General features: G+C 35.6%; 1 protein-coding gene across 1 annotated transcript in view; it reads right to left on the reverse strand.

The window, feature by feature from the left end:
* The window catches only part of erbb4b (erb-b2 receptor tyrosine kinase 4b), an 885,828-nt gene that overhangs the window by 840,156 nt on the left and 21,180 nt on the right, over nt 1-24,492 (reverse strand). The gene's annotated exons all lie outside the window — the stretch shown is intronic.

Raw genomic sequence — 24,492 nt, forward strand, 5'->3', positions numbered from 1 at the left:
GGATCAATAAGGCAGTTTCACCTTCGAGATCTGCCACTCACTGGACATTTTCTCTTTTTCAGACCCTTCTCTTAAACCCCTAGAGATGGTTACACATGAAAGTCCCAGTAGATCAGCAGTTTGTAAAATCCTCACGCCATCTGGCACTAACAACAATGCCACCACGCTCAAGTCAATTTAATCACCTTCCTTCTCCATTCTGATGCTTGAATTGAACCTCAGTAAGTCATCTTGACCATGTCCATATGACTAAAAGACTTTAGTTTCTGTCATTTGATTGACCTATTAGATATCTGCATTAACAAGTGAGTAGTCAGGTGTACCTAATAAAGTGGCCAGCTAGGCTAGATCAGTGTTTCTCAACCTTATTTTTAACAAACGCACCTTTACGTCATCATTCATGAGCCTCCTGCCCCCCCCCACCCCACCCCCCGAAAAAATATTTTGCAAACAATTTAGTTTCTGCCATGTGATTGGCCAATTAGATATCTGCATTAACAACTGGTTAATCAGGTGTACCTAATAAAGTGGCCAGTTAGACTAGATCAGTGTTTCTCAACCTTATTTTTAACAAACGCACCTTTACGTCATCATTCATGAGCCTCCTGCTCCCCCATCCCCCGAAAAAATATTTTGCAAGCTATTTAGTTTCTGCCATGTGATTGGCCAATTAGACATCTGCATTAACAAGTGGTTAATCAGGTGTATCTAATAAAGTGGCCAGTTTAAACCAGTGTTTCTCAACATTATTTTTTAACAAATGCCCCTTTACGTCATCATTCATGAGCCTCCTGCCCCCCCCCGAAAAAATATTTTGCAAACTATTTAGTTTCTGCCATGTGATTGGCCAGTTAGATATCTGCATTAACAAGTGGTCGATCAGGTGTACCTAATAAAGTGGCCAGTTAGTCTAGACCAGTGTTTCTCAACCTTATTGTTAACAAACACCCCTTTACGTCATCATTCATGAGCCTCCTGCCCCCCAGTATCAGTTTGTCATTTACATATGTGCATTAAAACTTACATTACAATTACAAATACACCAAATATACTGTATAGGACCAGGTATAATATTGGTAAAATTGCATTTATTTCTCTTAAGACATTTCAGGTTGTTCATAGTTGTTCAGGTTATTCACATTTTTTGTAAAAGGATAATTTATTAATGTAAACATTTTCATGTAATTTTACTTTTTTTTCACTAAAACAAAGATAAAATCTGCAGTTGTCATTATTTATAAGTTATTATGATACTATTTTACTGATCTGACCCAATCGAGATCTGTATGTAGAACCTGAATTGAAATGATTTTTACACTATTGATTGTTAATATAATTTTGCTAATTCATCCTACGAGCCGAAATGGATCCTTTGGCGGGCCGGATTTGGCCCCCGGGCCACATGTTTGACACTTGTGATCTACATGATCAGTAAATTAAATAAAGGGAAATACATGATTTACACTGAAAAAATGCAAAATAAGGAAGATAATATTACAATAAATGGTGATAAATCACTTAAGAAAGGGTAAATATAGAGAAAAATTCATTTGGGAGCTAACATAAAAATAGTACTGGGTCTTTATGGGTTAAAATGGTCAATTCTGCTCATGCAGCTTTTTTCCTGGATGAAGGCCTAGTACTGAAATGTGGCACGACTTAAAATAAACCATCCTTACAGCATGTGGGAATCTGTTGAATGTTCATTTTAACTAAAGAACCTAATGTTAACTTTACGCCTAATTCCTCCATAGTCGCTGAATGCTGTGGAGGGCCGTTCCCTGTGCAGACAATGTTAATGAGACAAGTGCTTCCCTCATCTCCAGGCGCGTCACGTGAGGCCGCGAGCTACGACGGGAGCCCACAACAGGACAAAGCACTTGGAGCAGGGAGACACAGCGGGCCTTGTTCCCCCTTCGCCTGGCTTCTCTTCAATTGGGTGTTTGCTTTCTGGGAGGACCCGGACCCCCCTGGAGGGGAAAGCAGCACACAGACTCCTCTCAATCCGACTCTACGACACATATAGATGTCTATACCGTAGTCTTAGGTACATTACAGTCTAATAAACTCCGTATCAAGGTTATTATCGTTAACGAAAACTAACGAAATGACGAAAACTAGAATTGTAAAAACATTTTCATTAACCCTTTCATGCATGAATTATGAGAACCTTAGTCAATATTTTTTTCTTGAGTGTTTTTGGTCTTCTTTAGGCATGAAAAAAACAATGCAATTGATTTTTTTTTTTTTTTTTTTATTGACCTATTTTTTTGTGGAGTTACAAAAATGGTCACTCAGCTGGACATCATGCATTTAAGATTTGAAACAAAGAAACATGTATTTAAAAATCATCATCAGAAAGTGATAAACTGTATAAAAACTATGAAATAAAAACATTTTTAATGCTGATAATTGCTAAATTGCTACTGTTTTCTCACGTTATCATACTCTAATCTTAGTTATTACTCATTTCATGGAGATAAAATCCTCCTGAGACCCAGGAAATTGTCAGTTTTAGCTTTTTTACATTAGAAAATTGTCTTGATTGGAAACTGCATAATGCAACAGTTTTTTCAGATACATTTTTAACATTATTTTTATTTATTGATGGATTTTTTAATGGAATGTCCTTTGCAATGCACAGCATTTTTGGAGTAAAACTGTCAAACTGTTCCCCCCTACAGAGGACAAAATGCATTGCTGGGTCTCAGGAGGATATGAAATTATTTATTTATTTATTTATTTATTTATTTATTTATTTATTTATTGTTAATTACATTCCATTAACAATTAGCAACTGATTTACACTAAAACATGTTACTGCAGATCAGGTTTATCAAGAGCAGCAAAGTTACAGTAATTGTATGAATTGCAGTGTATGGGATGATGCATAAGCGTCCACTGTGTTGGCTGATATGGAACTAAAACAACAAAACTCATGAATATACAAGAGAACAGCTGGACACTGGAGTGACCACTGTGCATGAAAGGGTTAACTGAAATAAATAAAAACTATAGTTAAAATAATAAAAACGATAACTAACTGAAACTGTATGGTGTGCTTACAAAACTAACTAAAACGTATGAAAATTATGAATAAAATTCCCTTCGTTTTTGTTTTTGTCAATGTCGGAACGATACAAAATTGATTTACTTCCTTCAAGAAATTTTAGCTGCTGGCACCATATGATATTTAACAGTACGTCACTTCTCGTCACTTGTTGTTTAGAGTCGTCTTCTGGTCCCCACTCTACCTGGAAACATGGAGACTTAAGTTGGGAGAAAGCAGCAGAGTCCTGTCTGGGATTTATTTGAATACGACAGAGAAGATGATAAAAGATATGAAAAAACTAACACTAAACTAAAACTAAGCATTTCGAAAATAACGATGGACCAGTAATGTACTTTGTTTCTATTTTTTTTTTACACATATTTTGGTTATGCAACGTAAATGCTGTCAAATGAGTTCATTCTAATTCGGTATGGGCCGATTCTGTTCATTGTTCTGGCTTGAAGTCAAAGGACAGGAGTGAGTATTTAAAATGTTATTATGTTAAGTTATTTGACGATGAGAATGGGGGTGGAATTAAATACGTTTTTCTTCTTCCCACTCCTTTTCGAGTATAGATGAATGATTTTCTTTGGAAATTTGAATTTGCATGTATTCTGTAAATGCTCGAAATAAACAAAACAAAACAAAACAAAACAAAAACTAATAAAAACTAGCAAACCTGCTCTAAAAACTAATTAAAACTAACTGAATTAGAGGAAAAAAAAAAAGTCAAAACTAAATAAAACTAAACTATAATGAAAAATCCAAAACTATTATCACCTTGCTCTGTATTATACGTAGGTTTTCCATGAATCTGCCTAAAAGAGAAGTGGGGATGAGGACGAGGAATTATAAAAAGATTGATTTTGTGCAAACTGAGCATCTTCTGTAAGCATTTTTTTCATTTTAAGTCTCCGTTCCCTTCATGACTAATGGTAAAAACTGTTGAGTAAAATTATTGTAAATCCCATCCAGTTTTATTACACATATTGTGCCTCTGTTTCAAGGCCATGAGGTGACGCAATGGAAAATTGTGAGCAGGTGCTCCATTTGAGGAAAAGCTTACTCACCCCAGCAACCCTGGCAAAGCATGATGGTCAACAGTGTTGAGTAGATTCCTCCTTTTTTTTTTTTCTGTCTTTTACTTTGCCTGTCTGCCTCTCCCAAGCATCTGGCTGAATCTCACCAGTGTCCTTGCTAACACCCTCGGGTGAACCAGGCCATGTCAAACCCGGATCCATCAATCACTCAGCACAAGCCAAGGGGAGAGCGACGGGGATGGGGGTGGGGGGGGTAGGAATAGGCAGAAATGGAGGGATGGGCACATGGCGGAGAGGAGGGGTAGCTGGGGTGAAGTATAGCCACCAGTCCTCCCCTTCTCACCTCATTGTCCTCTCTCCTCCAACCACTTCCTGTCACTTTTTACAGCCGGAAGAAACTCAAACTCTCAGACTTTGGAGTCAGCCGTCAGAAATATTTGACGAAAAGACTGACGAGGAGAGGTGATACTGAAAATGTGACAAAGGAAAGATAGGCCCTCCTCCTTACCCCTATCCCTCTATTTTGCGCGTTCACGTGAAGGGGTAGGGGTAGGGGTGTCTCGACTCTCGAACCACACTACAAACAAAGCGGTAAGAGAAATTTCCTATAATTCAAATCGAATCATCTGCAAGTTGGAGGCAAACACAGCGAAAAAGTATAGCAGTGCGACGAAAGAAACGCACAAATGTACAAGGGATGGGAAGATTATCCGATACGCATCGGATAATCGCATGTTTAAACGCATGTTTTTTTCTCAGCAGGCACTACGTCAATTGTTTTGAAACCAAACATATATTGATGTCATAATCATACCTAACACTATTATCCATACCTTTTCAGAAACTTTTGCCCATATGAGTAATCAGGAAAGCAAACGTCAAAGAGTGTGTGATTTGCTGAATGCACTCGTCACACCAAAGGAGATTTCAAAACTAGTTGGAGTGTCCATAAAGACTGTTTATAATGGAAAGAAGAGAATGACTATGAGCAAAACTATTACCAGAAACTCTGGAAGTGGAGGAAGCAACAAAAAACGTACCAAAGCTTTTATTAAAGCTCTCAAATCCAAAATCCTAAAGGATCCAACCAGATCCATGAGAAAAATGGCAATTGAACTTGAGGTAGACAACAAGAGCGTTAGAAATGCAGTAAAATATGATTTGAAGATTTAAATTCTCATGACTTTCAATAAACTAATTGGTCATACACTGTCTTTCAATCCCTGCCTCAAAATATTGTAAATTTTGCTTCCCCACCCTGTGTATACATATATATATATATATATATATATATATATATATATATATATATATATATATATATATATATATACATACATATATATATATATATATATATATATATATACATACATATATATATATATATATATATATATATATATATATATATATATATATATATATATACATATACAGGGGTTGGACAAAATAATGGAAACACCTTCACCTCAAGATGATAATGCCCCAATCCATACAGCTAGAACTGTTAAAGAATGGCATGAGGAACATTCTAATGAAGTTGAGCATCTCGTATGGCCGGCACAGTCCCCAGACCTCAACATTATTGAGCATTTATGGTCAGTTTTAGAGATTCAAGTAAGACGTCGATTTCCACCGCCATCGTCTCTAAAAGAGTTGGAGGGTATTCTAACTGAAGAATGGCTTAAAATTCCTTTGGAAACAATTCACAAGTTGTATGAATCAATACCTCGGAGAATTGAGGCTGTAATTGCCGCAAAAGGCGGACCTACACCATATTAAATTATATTTTGTTGATTTTTTAAGGTGTTTCCATTATTTTGTCCAACCCCTGTATATGTATAGACACACACACTACCAGTCAAAAGTTTGGACTCACCTATTTTTTCTTTATTTTCATGACTGTTTAAATTGTAGATTCTCTCTGAAGGCATTAAAACTATGAATGAACACATGGAATTATGTAGTTAAAAAAAGTGTGACATAACTCAAAGCATGTTTTATATTTTAGATTCTTTAAAATTGCCACATTTTGCTTTTATTACTGCTTTGCACATTCTTGGCGTTCTCTTGATGAGCTTCATGAGGTAGTCACCTGAAATGTTTTCCAAAAGTCTTAAAGGAGTTCACAGTGATGCTGAGCACTTGTTGGCCATCTGTGGTCCATCTCATGCCATTTAAATGAGAAGGTGAGTCCAAACTTTTGACTGGTAGTGTGTGTGTGTGTGTGTGTGTGTGTGCATATACATTTTATTTATTTAATTTTAGTTTTTTTTTACCAGAATGAATGTGTTCAATCAGAATGTGCTTAATTACTCTGTATCGTGATTTGGGTGTGAATCGTATCGCATCACGATATACACGTATCATACATGTATCTTTAATGTATTGGATCGGAGATGCTGTATCGAGATGCGTATCGTATCGGCCTTACAACTAAGATTCCCAACCCTAAAATGTATGCATTTTCTTCTTAAATAACTTAATCATTTGATCGTCTGTTTAATGTCGTTTAAATGTATTACAGGCCACTTATTTATGACTAATGGAGCAAAAAGTTGCACTGGAAAAGCTACTGAGCATTTTTTCCAGAGTCACAAGTATTTTCCTTAAAAAAATATAAATTTATCTCTATATTGACTAAATTCGGCTCTATATTAAGTCTGAAGTGCTCTACCCAACGAGTAACTTGTACTCTTTTTAGAGAAGGACCAAATGTTATCTGAGTAGCGTCAAATTTTCTTCAATTTGAGTACATTTTTCTCAAGGAAAATGTCCTGTTTCCTGTTCCAGTTTGCGGTTGATTGTTGCAAAAAGATGCCCAGAGACAGTTACAGCTGCTGACAACGTGGCGAATTCTTACGCAAACAAAAGTTGTCGCATCTTTTTATAGCGCCATCGACAGCTTCTGATGACGTAACAGGTCTCGAAGGACTCCGTTTCAAGGGGTGGGGCCAAGTGCAAAGGGCCAAAGGGTAGGGGTGAAAATGAAAATTGGGATTGGGCCATAGAGTTCTAAGAAGGGACACGAGGACAGAAAAAGGCGGACGTAAAATAGGAAGATGTGAGAACAGAAGCGAAAAAGAAAGAGGCGAGATGAAGCTGTGTGTGCGTCCGTCAGCAGGTGTGTGTGCGTTGTCCTGTGCAGAATGAAGTGTCCCTGTCAGATCCCCCCTGCTCCCCCCTGGGCCCCCGCTGATTAATTGTCCGTCCAACTCCGGTGATAGCCACCACTTTAACCAAGACTCCCGAGACGCTAACCCACGTCCCATCCCTGCCGAAAGACACCTCTCCTCCATGTAACCGCCCGCCTCGCTGCCCTTCTCCAGCTAAATTTAGGAGAATTTTCTCTCTTTTGCCCCACCTCGTTTTTTTTTTTTTTTTTTTTTCTGCCTCACTCTGGCTGCTACAAATAATCTTACATCAGCACCCTATTCACCTTGCCATCGGGGGATAATGTCTCTCAGTGGGAGAGAGGTTTTGGAACAAAGGCGGGGGGTTGAAAGCAGCATGATATGCAGCGAGCACTCCCTGTGTGTTTATATGTGCACCAGTGACTGGCTGAGATAAAGCACCGGTGTCTCGGGTAAACAGTCTAGCACAGCAGGGCCAAATGGCAGGGTTGACTTTGGACCTGGGTCGTACTTACTCAGCTTCTCTTACATTTGATATCCCATCACACACACACACACACGACCAAAAGCATTTATTAATTTATAATATTTATTTTATTTATTTTTAATGAAGAGTTAAAGCAGGGGTGTCAAACTCATTTTCTTTCTGGGGCCACATTCAGCCCAATTTAACCTCCAGTGGGCCAGACCAGTCAAATAATAGCATAATAGCCTATAAATAATGACAACTCTAAATTTTATATGCAAAAAATAAGATTAAACTATGAAATCATTTACATTTTACAAACTATCCAACAAAAAAGAGATGTGAATAACCTGAAAAAACTGAAATTTCTGAAGAAAAATAAGAAATAACAAGTGTTCAGAGAACGCAAACCTCCGCCAAGCACCCCGAATGGTGTGCATGTGTGGATCGACTATTTCTTTTTAAATTAAACAGTTTCAAGGTTGTTCCATACAGCAGAAAAAGTTGAAGCTTGGTACCAGTCATATGTATGTCCAATTATATTCAATTCCAATCAATATTTGTTGAGTTATAATGAAAAATGTGTGGTAAATGGGATTTTCAATGTTAAATTGAAATGTCCACAGAGTCCACATTCCACAGTGGATGTGGACAATTTTGTGCCAGATACAAGATATTGTTATAAGCTACAGGTGAATCAAATTGGAGGCTAATCGGAGTCGTTTTAAATTTTTTTTATGAATTTTCAAAAATTGCTCAATGATGAGAGATAGGAAAATTTGAGATTTTGTGACCTTGCTGTGACCTTGAACTTTGGCCTACTTGGCCCAAAATTTAATGGGTTCATCCCAGGGCCTAGGCCTATTTGTAGGTAAAATTTGGTAAAGATGGTTGCAATAGTTTTCCCGTAAAGTTGCTAACAAACAAACACACAAGAAAAGCACTCGGAGAGCGCAGACCTCCACCAAGATGGATCAGCCCCCCCGATCACCACCAAAATTTAATAATTTCTTCCTTGTGCCAGTATCAACATTTCCTGAAAATTTCATCAAAGTCCGTCCATAACTTTTTGAGTTATCTTGCTAACAATCAAACAAACACGCAAACACACACGCACGCAAACACACAAAGCAAAGTGATCACAATACCTCCTGGTGGAGGTAATAAGAAAAACTGGATCAATATCATGCCTCAACTTCTGATTTATACATGTGCATTACAGATCCGATCTATGAAGACATAAAACAGGCAGAATATTGTTAAAATTACACGTATTTATCTTTAGACATTTCAGGTTGTTCATATTTGTTCAGGTAATTGACGTTTAATTATTAAGGGATGTCAGAGTTGAATGTTCGTTGCAATAAATTAAAGAGAAGAAATTGGAGTTGCCATTGTTTATAGGCATAATGTTGTATTATTTTTTTCACATTAAACCAAGATGAACATTTGGAGTCATTATTTCTAGGTTATTTTGCTATTATTTTCAAGTTCGACGCCCTTGACTGTTAATATCTTCTGCACTTTGTAAAGTCATACCGTGGGCCGGATTGGAACTTTTGGTGGGCCGGTTTTGGACCCCGGGCCGCATGTTTGACACCTGTGAGTTAAAGCAACGTCCAAGCATGAAAGAATTTAAAAGGAGGTACAAAGACACAATTTTTCACAGGTACATGGATGAGGGAGGTGTTGGGTATCACTGGATGTTATAAAGATGTACAAGTATGTAGTATGTGTATATATATGTATGTATAGGTGTGTATGTGTGTGTATATATGTATGAAAATGTATTTACATATATGTGTTATTGTTAGGGCTGTGTATTGGCAAGAATCTGGTGATACGATACAAATCACAATACTAGGATCACGATACGATTTATCACGATATATCATGATACTGTTAAAAAGGCACTTTTTTTGTTTGTTTCTTTTTTTTTTTTTTTTTTAAATGATTATTTCCTTGAAGAATTGAATTACACCAGAAATCTGCACAAATACGAAACACATTTTTATTTGATCACAACACGATCTAATGTTATATCACAAAATGTTCCTGTGTTCAAACTGAAATTCTGTTTTACAGACATTACAGTTTAAGATCCTGTTCAAATGTTCATATTCTATTAGTTCAGAACTAACATCAGAACACTATTTTTGTGCAATCCCAACAAAGGAACTAACATTATTTAATAAAAGAATGTTAAATAATAATAAATAAAATATAAACGAAAAAGAGCAAAAAAACAAAAAAGAACTTCCACAATATCTGCATTTGAATAAATACCTAAAAATATTGATATAGTACTTTTTAATATCAATACAGTATTGTGAAATGACATATCACGATATACTGCAGAACTGATATTTTCTTACACCTCTAATTATTGTGTTATGTGTTGATGTAAATCCTATTATATTTGTTCATAATAATGTAAAGCCAGAAACCAAATTATTTAATAAGTATCAGTCATATTATAGTATATAGTATAGATATGCTCAGACTAGGAAGGTTATTATTGTTATTAATCACATAAGGAGAAGGGTGGGAGTTTATAAGTTATACTTCTTCTCACTCCTTTCGAATATGTATTAAATGTCTTATGTTTAAGTGTTTTGTTTATTTATTTTCTTCTGTTTTGACATTCGGATTTAAAATAAATACATAAATCAATCAAAAAAAGCATAAAAGAGCATGGCTTAGCTTTAGCGTTCCATTTCCCCTCTGCTGTATCTGCATCATATCATATTCCAAAATCCTCTGAAACACTACCATGGATAATAATCTTCATAGCGACGGTCTAGATTGAACAATTCTGCATAAAGTCAAATAAAACATCCACTTTTCCACGCGCTGAATAATAACTGTCATACTCAGCATTATCTACCTTTCTTCTGCTCCCTCAAGCTGTAGAACTATACCATCTATCCGGATAGCTATATAGCTAGCGCCCAAAAGCAGCCAAGGTCAATTGCCTTTCCAGCTCCTCTCATCCTGTGCTTTATGTACCTTCACATCCAGGGAAAGAGTGCTGCGCTATTTCTGCTCTGCTGCAAGGTGACTGCTGCTTTCACACCGGCGACAGTCACACCAGCCCGGCCTGAAACCACTCACTCCTGGATGTTTTTTTTTTTTTTTTTTTTTTAAATGTGGTGTATTCTTATTTTATAAAGCCTGTAAAAAAAAAAAAAAAAAATTGCGTAAAAGTAACAGGCTGAAAACTGTAACGTCTCGTGTTTCTTTTCAGTCTGTGAAATATAAACGTTAGCATATCTATCCTGAGTGTGTAGTATGTATCCTCACTAAGAGCCAAAGAAATCCATATTTTTAAAAAAAAGTAGGGTTTCCATCCTATGTATAGTTGCGGAAAAAATTATTACACCGTCAAAAGTCAGTGTGTAGTTTACTGTTGTGCTGTTTTTTTCATTGCTTTGGGATGAGGGCGGTTGGGATCTTTTTTCAGTCATAGTAAATGTGACCATGTTGTAACAAACAGGAACATGTTATAGACCACAAGTTGTCAATGAACAAAGTGTTGAAATGCTCTAAAGATAGATAGATAGATAGATAGATAGATAGATAGATAGATAGATAGATAGATAGATAGATAGATAGATAGATAGATAGATAGATAGATAGATAGATAGATAGATAGATAGATAGATAGATAGATAGCAGTGGCGGCTGCTCGTCTTTCAGACAGGGGAAGCTCATTGTCGGCTTACATAAAAAAAAAATTGTCAAGTTATTTAAACATACATTCGGCCCTCCGTTCCTTTTTAAGAAAATGCTCAGTGACCTTATCATACCAAGTAGGCGTCTTTTCCAGGGACTGGACCAGTGTCCTCTGAATGTCCAGCAGAGCTGGGCTGCTTAGAATGCCTTGGCCCATTGTGTTGTGGGTGTAAGACTTCAGCCTTTATAAACAAGAGATGCTCCTTTCACTCTGACCTAGTATGATTGATTTAACTATCCACAAAACGATATTAAACTCGAACAAGAAATGATTAAATTATGTAACTGAAACAAGAAAACGTTGAAATTATGTTAAACTGTAACAAGTACAATGAGTGTGTTTTATTTACAGTGCAAGAAATGAACGAGTAATTTCGTAGTGGTTTCTGTCTCGATTTCACAGCAGAATGTGTGGCGGTATTAAACTGAACTGTGTCAGTGAAGGAGTGGATCTCAAAATAGCTGTCAATCAAACGGGATTCAGCCTTTCGACTGATCCTCCAATCAGCACATGGAATCCCGGCGCCCAGCCGAGCTCCACCCACAGCTCCATTCACCCCCAGAGACGCAGAGCGTCCGGGGGCGGGACAACATCGTGGCATTTATCCAATTACCGTCCAGTTTTGAGGCAATGAAAAAAACTGTTCCACTCAGTCCCATTGAAGTGCATGGACGCTGAGGGTCTACGGGCAAATGCACTGAGCAGAGATCGAATAAGAAAACCGCGCAACGGGAATGTATGAGAAGTGAACAACATCGAGTCCAATGATTTGTGATAAAGCTGATTCTGAATGAACTCATCTTTGAGATGAACGTGTTCTAACACATTTGTGGTCAATGAAATGTCAACACAACCGTACATATTTGACCATTTAATTTTCATAACTTTAGGGGAAGCCGAGCTTCAAACAAACATAAAAAAAAATTGTATTATTCCAGCAGCAGGGGTGCCGAAAAAATACTGTTAAATAATGGAAAATAACCATGTCATAAAAATACGGTAATTTTCCATAATTAAAATACAGTTTTTTGCCCTAACTTTACATGAGATTTTGCATATTTTTTTGACTTTTTATTGTTTAATAAAGAATATTTACATGTATTAAAACAATTAAACTACCTATAAATATATATAAATAATTTTCAATGAGACTAAGTTGTACAATCCACTGATAAAAACTGTATTTGGACAGTTTATCAGTGCTTATACATGTTATACATTCACAAAAACACATTTATTCAAGATTTTTGTTGTGAAACCCCCTGTAATTACACAAGATATTTGTGAATAAACAAACAAGTCTTGTTAAACTTACAGAACAAATACTGCTTTTACAGTTAATTGTCAGTAATTTTATCTCATTTTATTATTTTTTTTTTTTACAGTATTAAACTTTAAATTAACAGTTTAATCTCATAAATAGAAAAGAAATATTTGTGAAATTCTGATACATTTGCAAAAGTATTTTAACTGTATTTTTCTGTGAAAAAAGAAAACATTTCTTTTAAAAAATTGAAATTTTTTGGCTATTCACAGTTACATTTTTTTCGTGTTATTTTACATTTGACGTGTAAAATCACAGTCCATTTTTGTCATTTCATTGATATTTTCGTGTATCATGAAAATACAGGAAAAATATGTAAATTAAACTGAAAATTCTGTTAAATTACAGATTTTTTTTTCCACAGTGTACATGAACGTTCCTTTTGACTGATGTTAAAGGAGCAATAATGGCTTTGACGTGGACGCTGAAAGAGCTGTTGATCAATACTAATGACCTATATATTAACTAAGAAAGCACTGAGATTCCTGTACTGAGGTAAATACTGTTTTGGAACCAAATCAATACTCCAATATAAACTCCCAAAGCAGGTTCGTTAACCCAGTAACCCAAGACATCATGTAGTGAAGTGAATGCACCGATAGACAATTGATTACAGAAAGTTCCTGATGTGAAGATGTTGTGGTTTTTGTTTACCGCGTATCTTCTCTAACATGGTATTTTCCAATTTTTCAACATTATTATAATTTTTTTTTTTTTTTTTTATACAAATGATGGTGTGTTTGGTGCAGCCATTTCTCACTCTTGCATAGATAAACTGTTTCCCAGTGAAGTCGGAGTATCTCTCTCTCTCTCTCTCTCTCTCTCGTTCCCAGATGTCTCCTTACAGCTGCCATGACTGACTGCAAACTCATTTATTACAGGTCACAAACGCCAAGTGCTTCATTTAAAAGGACACCACCCCCCTCCTCCTCGAACACAAGTGAAAAATCGACCTGGAAGAACAGCAAACAGGGCACACCGCTCCATTACCACTAAACATAGGGCCAGCAGTGCCCAAGGTGGGAAGCACAGGGAGACGACAGACAGGAAGGAATGTTGCACCGGCACCAATAATAACTGCACAGCCAGCAACATTAACAATAAGTCATCATATTCCTTTCAGATGCGGGATATAACGAACGAGCGATCCGAAAATCTAACGTGCCGAATGCATTATATTACTAGGTCTTTGCAGGCCGGTAATCCGTCTTTCTCAATGAGAAATCCGACTGCAGTCGCGGGGCTTGAATCCCAATATGAAGGCGGGACTAACAGGCGCAGTGTAAACCAATGGCAGACAAAACCGATGTGACGAGCAGACCTCTAATGTCAACAAACCTCAGCATGTTTCCGTCACAACGTGCGGTGGTGGAAACTTCGGTGAATAATTTAATCGCATTCATCAGAGAAATGTGAGAATACAGGGTGTAATCTATAGTCGCTTTTCCATTGACCCTCAAATTGCGCGAATATAAATTGCACGTAAAAATTTACCAAATAGAAAAATGACAATTTTGCCAAATCTCTAGTTTTTTGATTAAAAGTTTTTGAGCTGGCAAGGGGTGTTTTTTTTTTTTTTGTTTTTTTTTTTTTGGCGTAGCGCAAATGGTATATCACGTAAAACTGCAATGGAAAGACCTTTTTTCGCAACTAGAGTCACATGAATTAAAAAAAAAAAAAAAAAAAAAAAAAAGGATGTTGACGGCTGTTACAACAAGTGAAGAAGTAGAGTTTTAAAAGAAATGTGTGGACACACCAGGACAACCGAATCGTTTTTTAATTTAGTATGGGATAGAGGGTAATATATAATAATAATGAATATATCTGTAAATCAATGCGATATTTACATTCGTCGCAATCTTTATGTAATGACCTCTTTTGTCATCTCACAGTTATAAATAAACAAATCATCGCATTTGTGATTTAGCGGAAAAACTGACATTACGCACATCTGTTTTTTCAACAGTTAGTAAATATCAGTAAAGTTTTTCGCAGATGTCCAATGGAAAAGCCACATTTGATTCAATCCTTATTTTCGAATCAAGTAAACAACCGATAACTAAAGCTGCAACCGATTAATCGACTCAAAGTGATCCAAAAAAATCATTCAACCACAATTCTCCTGAATCAAAGCTTTGTTTCCTTCATTTCTCGGCTGTTAAACATTGGTTCCACTGTTGCGTTTCACACGGACGCTTATTGTGACGCACAAAGAAGCTTCAGTTCAGGAAAACTGCAATAGAATATCTCCCTTCAATCAATTCGAGTCGATTAATCGAAACGGGACTTTTTGCATTGACTTCAAGCACCTAGTCGATTAATCGGTTGCAGCTCTACCGACCAAGGTTACTATCGCTAATGAAAACTAACAAAATGACGAAAACTAGAATTGTAAGAACATTTTTGTTAACTGAAATAAATAAAAACTATAATTAAAAGAAAAAAAAAACGATAACTAACTGAAACTGTATTGTGTGTTTACAAAACTAAGTAAAACTGATAAAAATTATGGATAAAATTCCCTTCGTTTTCATCTTTGTCAATGTCGGATTCTTATAAAATCGATTTATTTCCCTCAAGCAATTTTAGCTGCTGGCATCGTACCATATTTAACGGTCCGTCACTTCTCGTCACTTGTCGTTTTAGAGTCATCTTCTGGTCCCCACTCTACCTGAAAACATGGAGACTAAAGTTGGGAGTAGGGATGTAAAGATTATCGGTATAACGATAAACCGCGGTAAAATTGCAGACGGTTAGTATTACCGTTTAAATTCTAATTATCATGATAACCATGTTTGATTACCGCACTTTTAGGGGAAAAAACCCTATGTAAAGATCTGCTTTTATGTCAAATATTTGAGTATAGTTTTAATTCATTACAATTTTGATTTTATATACCTAATATTTGGAACCAATATTCACTTTTAAAGTCTTTGAAAAGGTTCGTTAAGCATCTGTGTGTTATTTATGCAATAAATTATAGACATTTTTCAAATCACATTTGATATTTTTTGGGTGTTTTTTGTCCTTTTGTGTTGATATAGTTGGTTAAAGTGAAAAAAATAATAGACAGATGATATAAATGACGTGCTGAAAAAAAAAAATTCCACACATGGGTATAGTAAACATTTGTTTATATAGTATATAAAGGCAAAATCAAAAGGACCGAAAAACGAACGAAATAGGCTCAGACCACTAAGAGTTAATATTTGAATGTTTCTGCAACAGAAGGTACATTGTACCTATCATTTTATTTGTTTTTTTTGTGTTTTTTTTTTTTTTTTTCAAAATAAAATAAAAATTAAAGTTAAATTATTTCAGTGTGTGTATTAGTACTTTTTGAACATTTTGAGCACAATTTCAACAATACCGTGATAATAATGATAACCGTGATAATTTTGGTCACAGTAACCATAATATGAAATTTTCATATCGTTACATCCCTAGTTGAGAGAAAGCAGCAGAGTCCTGTCTGGGATTTATTTGAATTCGATGGTGAAGAAGATGAAAGATATCAAAATTTAGAAAACTAAACTAAAACTAAGCATTTAGAAAATAACGAAAACTAATAAAAACTAGCAAATAGGGCTGTGCAATTAATTGAAATTCAATTACGATTTCGATTATTACACGCAACGATTACAAAAATTATGTAATCGAGAAAAAAACGATTATTAATTTTGAGTTGTTTAATTCATGCGCACGCAAGCTACCATGAGCTGCTCTGCCCCGCCCCCCTCTAAACTACAGCTGCCTGCTAGCCGGCAGGTCCACCTCAAGAGGAAAGTTGTACCTAGCGGTCTGGAAAAATAGCAGGAGAATCGCAGCAGAAGTGCTTGGTAAACAAAAAAGGCAAGTCAAATTCAACTGTATGGAATCATTTTGGGTTTGATGAAGAGCAAAAACCCATTACGTGCTAAAAGTGTTTCGTAGTTGTGTCCGCACCGACCGCTAACACAGCAAACCTTTTTAACCATCTAAAGTTTAACCACCGCGACCTTTATCATAATCTCATGAAAAACTAAAACACATAAAAAAAAAACTCCGTCTACAACTTCGTCCGCAATGCAATCTTCAGTCTCCGAATCTCTTTACGCTGCAACTCCCGTATTAACCTAACTGAAACCTCACGGCACGTCACTGAATTTACTATGTTTCATACTACATTGAACATACTTGAATTTATAATTTGCACTTTACGTGAGTTTTTTTTTTTTTTTTAATTGCTCCAGTTCTATGGCAAGTCAAGAGCAGTTTAATTCCAGTGCACTATTTGTTTACAAAAGGAAACATACTTGAATTTACAGTACACTTATTTGCATTCAAAGATTTTTTTGTTTCGTACAAAAGTGAACATACTTTGTTTTAATGGTTAAAAGCTTCATTTATATTTAAAGAGTATATCTTACATTGTTTAGCAAGAAAAAAACAAACAACTTTAAGGTTAACAAATAATCGTTTTTAATAATCGTGATTTCAATTATTGCTAAAATAATCGTGATTATTTTTTTTTCTATATTCGAGCAGCCCTACTCGCAAACCTGCTCTAAAAACTAATTCAAACTAAGTGAATTAGGGAAAAAAAAAGTCAAAACTAAATAAAACTAAACTATAATGAAAAATCCAAAACTATTATAACCTCGCTTCCGACAACACTTCTAAAGTGATTTGCAAACTCGGGACTGACTTTGACTCGCGACAAAAAGAAGTCGATGCCTATGACGCATTGCGAAACACCCGCCCCCCCCTAGACTTGTGATTGGTCGGTATAGAATAGATAGCGCATATTTCACCGCGATTGGCCCAATTCCACACTGTTTTCTCAGTATATTGAACCCACTGAGAAAACCTGCAGCTGCGCCGACTGATATGAAGTTCAAACTAAGCTTTCGTGACTCGTTTGCGTTCGATCTTCCGCGGTATCATCGTAGCGCACGCCAAACCTGTTGCGTATTTATTCAGGGACACCAGCTCAGAAAAAAATCAAGATTTTGCTTGTAGCGCGTGTTCCTGCCGGCCATATCCGATATCAGTCAAAGCCTGTCTGTAATTACATTGTAAATGCAGATTAGCTATGAATATTTTAGAAGGGGATTACTAAAAGAGGAAAGAGACGGAGAGAAAGAGAGAGAGAGAGTTGAGAGAAAGCGTCCCTTTAACGTACACCCACATGGACAGGACTGCATGAAAAGCTCTTTTGAAGGTGGAGCTAGTCTTTCATGGCGAACTTGTCAGCCTATTATCATCCTTTCATACGTTCGCCACCATTATTAAGCATGAACAGGAACGGGGGGGGGGGGAAATAACACACGCACAAAAAAAAAAAAAGAAAAAAAGTGAGAATAAAAAACATCACTCCAGTATGTCAGGCTGTCGCTTCAGAGAGAGAAAAGGCATAGCGGACCAATTCTTATCATTGGACTCTCACACAAAAAAATGTGGCAGTAATGAGTGTGTCTTAACAAAGATTAGCCATAATTTCCATTGTCATTTTAATGCTCCCACATTATGTGGAGGCTTACAAAGGCACAGATGAAGGCAGAGGGTGGGCGGAGGAAGAGGAACAAGCAGACACTGGTGCAGAAAGAGACGGTCTCTGGAGCTCAGTTAGTCTGTCAGTCACCATCTATCCCTCCAACCGAGCATCCATACACACACATCTACACACATCTACACACACACAGGGTACAATATATGCACATGTTTCCCCGACCCGCTGCCATCACATTCTGAAACCCTCAAAAATGCGCTTGTCAAAAAAAAAAACCAAAAAGGGTCGGTGTCTGACAGGATCTCGCGGCCTTCCTGCAGCCCCTCCAGGAGCGTGGTTAGGACGGAGCGCCGTTTTGTAAAGTGGGGGGAGCGCTAACAACAAAGGGGATCAAAAAAGTGTCACCGACCGACCGACCGACCGACTGACGTGATGCATTCACACTCCTGACGTCTGCATTGTGGAGTGCGGCTTTACAAGGCCGGATCCAGGCTCATTTTCCTACATTTCAGAGTGACGGCCCAGGGTAATGTCAGCGTATGCGTGGGTGTGTGGGAGTGTGTGGTACTAACACTGGTACTGATCTGCACTGACAGAAAACTTAACATGCATCCTCTGAAAAAACAATAGACTGCATTACAAAGGAGAATATGCTCCCGCCACCTCTGAGCAAAGGCAACAATAGACGGTTTCTGTCTGTTTTGTTCACGTTATTTTACTGTTTAAAAGAAGAACTTATTTTTAGACAATAGTTCTTGAAAATGTTTTTCAAGATAATTTTCACTTGTTCCATTGGCAGTTTTTTTTTGTTTGTTTGTTTTTGGTTTTTTTTGGCTTGAATTAAGCAAAAAAATCTTAAATTAAGCAAAAAAAATCTTGAATAAGCAAAAAAAAAAAAAAAATCATAAATTAAGCAAAAAATTTTAAATTAAGCAAAAAATCTTGAATTAAGCAAAATAAAAAATCTTAAACTAAGTGGAAAAAAATCTTGAACAAAAACAAAAATCTTGAATTTAGCAAAAAAAATGTTGAATTAAGCAAAAAAAAAAAAAAAAAAAAAATCATTAATTAAGCAAAAAAATTTAAACTAAGCAAAAAATCTTGAATTAAGCAAAAAAAATCTTGAACTAAGTGGAAAAAAATCTTGAATTGAGCAAAAAAAAAAAAAAAAATCTTAAATTGAGCAAAAACAAAAATCTTGAATTGAGCAAAAAAATAATCTTGAATTAAGCAAAATAAATCTTAAGGCAAAATTTTTTTTTAACTAAGTAAAAAATCTTGAACTTAAGAAAAAAAAATCTTAAAGGAAAAAATCTTGAATTAAGCGAAAAAAAAAAAAAAAAATCTCGAATTAAGCAAAAATCGCGAATTAAGCAAAAAAACAGGGTACAATATATGCACATGTTTCCCCGACCCGCTGCCATCACATTCTGAAACCCTCAAAATGCGCTTGTCAAAAAAAACCAAAAAGGGTCGGTGTCTGACAGGATCTCGCGGCCTTCCTGCAGCCCCTCCAGGAGCGTGGTTAGGACGGAGCGCCGTTTTGTAAAGTGGGGGGAGCGCTAACAACAAAGGGGATCAAAAAAGTGTCACCGACCGACCGACCGACCGACTGACCGACAGACGTGATGCATTCACACTCCTGACGTCTGCATTGTGGAGTGCGGCTTTACAAGGCCGGATCCAGGCTCATTTTCCTACATTTCAGAGTGACGGCCCAGGGTAATGTCAGCGTATGCGTGGGTGTGTGGGAGTGGGAGTGTGTGGTACTAACACTGGTACTGATCTGCACTGACAGAAAACTTAACATGCATCCTCTGAAAAACAATAGACTGCATTACAAAGGAGAATATGCTCCCGCCACCTCCGAACAAAGGCAACAATAGACGGTTTCTGTCTGTTTTGTTCACGTTATTTTACTGTTTAAAAGAAGAACTTATTTTTAGACAATAGTTCTTGAAAATGTTTTTCAAGATAATTTTCACTTGTTCCATTGGCAGTTTTTTTTTGTTTGTTTTTGGTTTTTTTTGGCTTGAATTAAGCAAAAAAATCTTAAATTAAGCAAAAAAAATCTTGAATAAAGCAAAAAAAAATAAAAATCATAAATTAAGCAAAAAATTTTAAATTAAGCAAAAAATCTTGAATTAAGCAAAATAAAAAATCTTAAACTAAGTGGAAAAAAATCTTGAACAAAAACAAAAATCTTGAATTTAGCAAAAAAAATGTTGAATTAAGCAAAAAAAAAAAAAAAAAAAAAAAATCATTAATTAAGCAAAAAAATTTAAACTAAGCAAAAAATCTTGAATTAAGCAAAAAAAATCTTGAACTAAGTGGAAAAAAATCTTGAATTGAGCAAAAAAAAAAAAAAAATCTTAAATTGAGCAAAAACAAAAATCTTGAATTGAGCAAAAAAATAATCTTGAATTAAGCAAAATAAATCTTAAGGCAAAATTTTTTTTTAACTAAGTAAAAAATCTTGAACTTAAGAAAAAAAAATCTTAAAGGAAAAAATCTTGAATTAAGCGAAAAAAAAAAAAAAAATCTCGAATTAAGCAAAAATCGCGAATTAAGCAAAAAAACAGGGTACAATATATGCACATGTTTCCCCGACCCGCTGCCATCACATTCTGAAACCCTCAAAAATGCGCTTGTCAAAAAAAACCAAAAAGGGTCGGTGTCTGACAGGATCTCGCGGCCTTCCTGCAGCCCCTCCAGGAGCGTGGTTAGGACGGAGCGCCGTTTTGTAAAGTGGGGGGAGCGCTAACAACAAAGGGGATCAAAAAAGTGTCACCGACCGACCGACCGACCGACTGACCGACAGACGTGATGCATTCACACTCCTGACGTCTGCAGTGTGGAGTGTGGCTTTACAAGGCCGGATCCAGGCTCATTTTCCTACATTTCAGAGTGACGGCCCAGGGTAATGGCAGCGTATGCGTGGGTGTGTGGGAGTGGGAGTGTGTGGTACTAACACTGGTACTGATCTGCACTGACAGAAAACTTAACATGCATCCTCTGAAAAAACAATAGACTGCATTACAAAGGAGAATATGCTCCCGCCACCTCCGAACAAAGGCAACAATAGACGGTTTCTGTCTGTTTTGTTCACGTTATTTTACTGTTTAAAAGAAGAACTTATTTTTAGACAATAGTTCTTGAAAATGTTTTTCAAGATAATTTTCACTTGTTCCATTGGCAGTTTTTTTTTGTTTGTTTTTGGGTTTTTTTGGCTTGAATTCAGCAAAAAAATCTTAAATTAAGCAAAAAAAATCTTGAATAAAGCAAAAAAAAAAAAAAATCATAAATTAAGCAAAAAATTTTAAATTAAGCAAAAAATCTTGAATTAAGCAAAATAAAAAATCTTAAACTAAGTGGAAAAAAATCTTGAACAAAAACAAAAATCTTGAATTTAGCAAAAAAAATGTTGAATTAAGCAAAAAAAAAAAAAAAAAAAAAAAATCATTAATTAAGCAAAAAAATTTAAACTAAGCAAAAAATCTTGAATTAAGCAAAAAAAATCTTGAACTAAGTGGAAAAAAATCTTGAATTGAGCAAAAAAAAAAAAAAATCTTAAATTGAGCAAAAACAAAAATCTTGAATTGAGCAAAAAAATAATCTTGAATTAAGCAAAATAAATCTTAAGGCAAAATTTTTTTTTAACTAAGTAAAAAATCTTGAACTTAAGAAAAAAAAATCTTAAAGGAAAAAATCTTGAATTAAGTGAAAAAAAAAAAAAAAATCTCGAATTAAGCAAAAATCGCGAATTAAGCAAAAAAACAGGGTACAATATATGCACATGTTTCCCCGACCCGCTGCCATCACATTCTGAAACCCTCAAAATGCGCTTGTCAAAAAAAACCAAAAAGGGTCGGTGTCTGACAGGATCTCGCGGCCTTCCTGCAGCCCCTCCAGGAGCGTGGTTAGGACGGAGCGCCGTTTTGTAAAGTGGGGGGAGCGCTAACAACAAAGGGGATCAAAAAAGTGTCACCGACCGACCGACCGACCGACTGACCGACAGACGTGATGCATTCACACTCCTGACGTCTGCATTGTGGAGTGCGGCTTTACAAGGCCGGATCCAGGCTCATTTTCCTACATTTCAGAGTGACGGCCCAGGGTAATGTCAGCGTATGCGTGGGTGTGTGGGAGTGGGAGTGTGTGGTACTAACACTGGTACTGATCTGCACTGACAGAAAACTTAACATGCATCCTCTGAAAAAACAATAGACTGCATTACAAAGGAGAATATGCTCCCGCCACCCTCCGAACAAAGGCAACAATAGACGGTTTCTGTCTGTTTTGTTCACGTTATTTTACTGTTTAAAAGAAGAACTTATTTTTAGACAATAGTTCTTGAAAATGTTTTTCAAGATAATTTTCACTTGTTCCATTGGCAGTTTTTTTTTGTTTGTTTTTGGGTTTTTTTGGCTTGAATTAAGCAAAAAAATCTTAAATTAAGCAAAAAAAATCTTGAATAAAGCAAAAAAAAAAAAAAAATCATAAATTAAGCAAAAAATTTTAAATTAAGCAAAAAATCTTGAATTAAGCAAAATAAAAAATCTTAAACTAAGTGGAAAAAAATCTTGAACAAAAACAAAAATCTTGAATTTAGCAAAAAAAATGTTGAATTAAGCAAAAAAAAAAAAAAAAAAAAAAAATCATTAATTAAGCAAAAAAATTTAAACTAAGCAAAAAATCTTGAATTAAGCAAAAAAAATCTTGAACTAAGTGGAAAAAAATCTTGAATTGTGCAAAAAAAAAAAAATCTTAAATTGAGCAAAAACAAAAATCTTGAATTGAGCAAAAAAATAATCTTGAATTAAGCAGAATAAATCTTAAGGCAAAATTTTTTTTTAACTAAGTAAAAAATCTTGAACTTAAGAAAAAAAAATCTTAAAGGAAAAAATCTTGAATTAAGCGAAAAAAAAAAAAAATCTCGAATTAAGCAAAAATCGCGAATTAAGCAAAAAAACAGGGTACAATATATGCACATGTTTCCCCGACCCGCTGCCATCACATTCTGAAACCCTCAAAATGCGCTTGTCAAAAAAAACCAAAAAGGGTCGGTGTCTGACAGGATCTCGCGGCCTTCCTGCAGCCCCTCCAGGAGCGTGGTTAGGACGGAGCGCCGTTTTGTAAAGTGGGGGGAGCGCTAACAACAAAGGGGATCAAAAAAGTGTCACCGACCGACCGACTGACCGACAGACGTGATGCATTCACACTCCTGACGTCTGCATTGTGGAGTGCGGCTTTACAAGGCCGGATCCAGGCTCATTTTCCTACATTTCAGAGTGACGGCCCAGGGTAATGGCAGCGTATGCGTGGGTGTGTGGGAGTGGGAGTGTGGGAGTGTGTGGTACTAACACTGGTACTGATCTGCACTGACAGAAAACTTAACATGCATCCTCTGAAAAAACAATAGACTGCATTACAAAGGAGAATATGCTCCCGCCACCTCCGAACAAAGGCAACAATAGACGGTTTCTGTCTGTTTTGTTCACGTTATTTTAATGTTTAAAAGAAGAACTTATTTTTAGACAATAGTTCTTGAAAATGTTTTTCAAGATAATTTTCACTTGTTCCATTGGCAGTTTTTTTTTGTTTGTTTTTGGGTTTTTTTGGCTTGAATTAAGAAAAAAAATCTTAAATTAAGCAAAAAAAATCTTGAATTAAGCAAAAAAAAAAAAAAATCATAAATTAAGCAAAAAATTTTAAATTAAGCAAAAAATCTTGAATTAAGCAAAATAAAAAATCTTAAACTAAGTGGAAAAAAATCTTGAACAAAAACAAAAATCTTGAATTGAGCAAAAAAAATGTTGAATTAAGCAAAAAAAAAAAAAAAATCATTAATTAAGCAAAAAAATTTAAACTAAGCAAAAAATCTTGAATTAAGCAAAAAAAATCTTGAACTAAGTGGAAAAAAATCTTGAATTGAGCAAAAAAAAAAAAAAATCTTAAATTGAGCAAAAACAAAAATCTTGAATTGAGCAAAAAAAAAATCTTGAATTAAGCAAAATAAATCTTAAGGCAAAATTTTTTTTTAACTAAGTAAAAAATCTTGAACTTAAGAAAAAAAAAATCTTAAAGGAAAAAATCTTGAATTAAGCGAAAAAAAAAAAAAAATCTTGAATTAAGCAAAAATCGCGAATTAAGCAAAAAAACAGGGTACAATATATGCACATGTTTCCCCGACCCGCTGCCATCACATTCTGAAACCCTCAAAATGCGCTTGTCAAAAAAAAACCA

The sequence above is a fragment of the Sphaeramia orbicularis genome, chromosome 21 (genome assembly GCF_902148855.1).
Source record: "Sphaeramia orbicularis chromosome 21, fSphaOr1.1, whole genome shotgun sequence".
Classification (NCBI taxonomy): Eukaryota; Metazoa; Chordata; class Actinopteri; order Kurtiformes; family Apogonidae; genus Sphaeramia; species Sphaeramia orbicularis.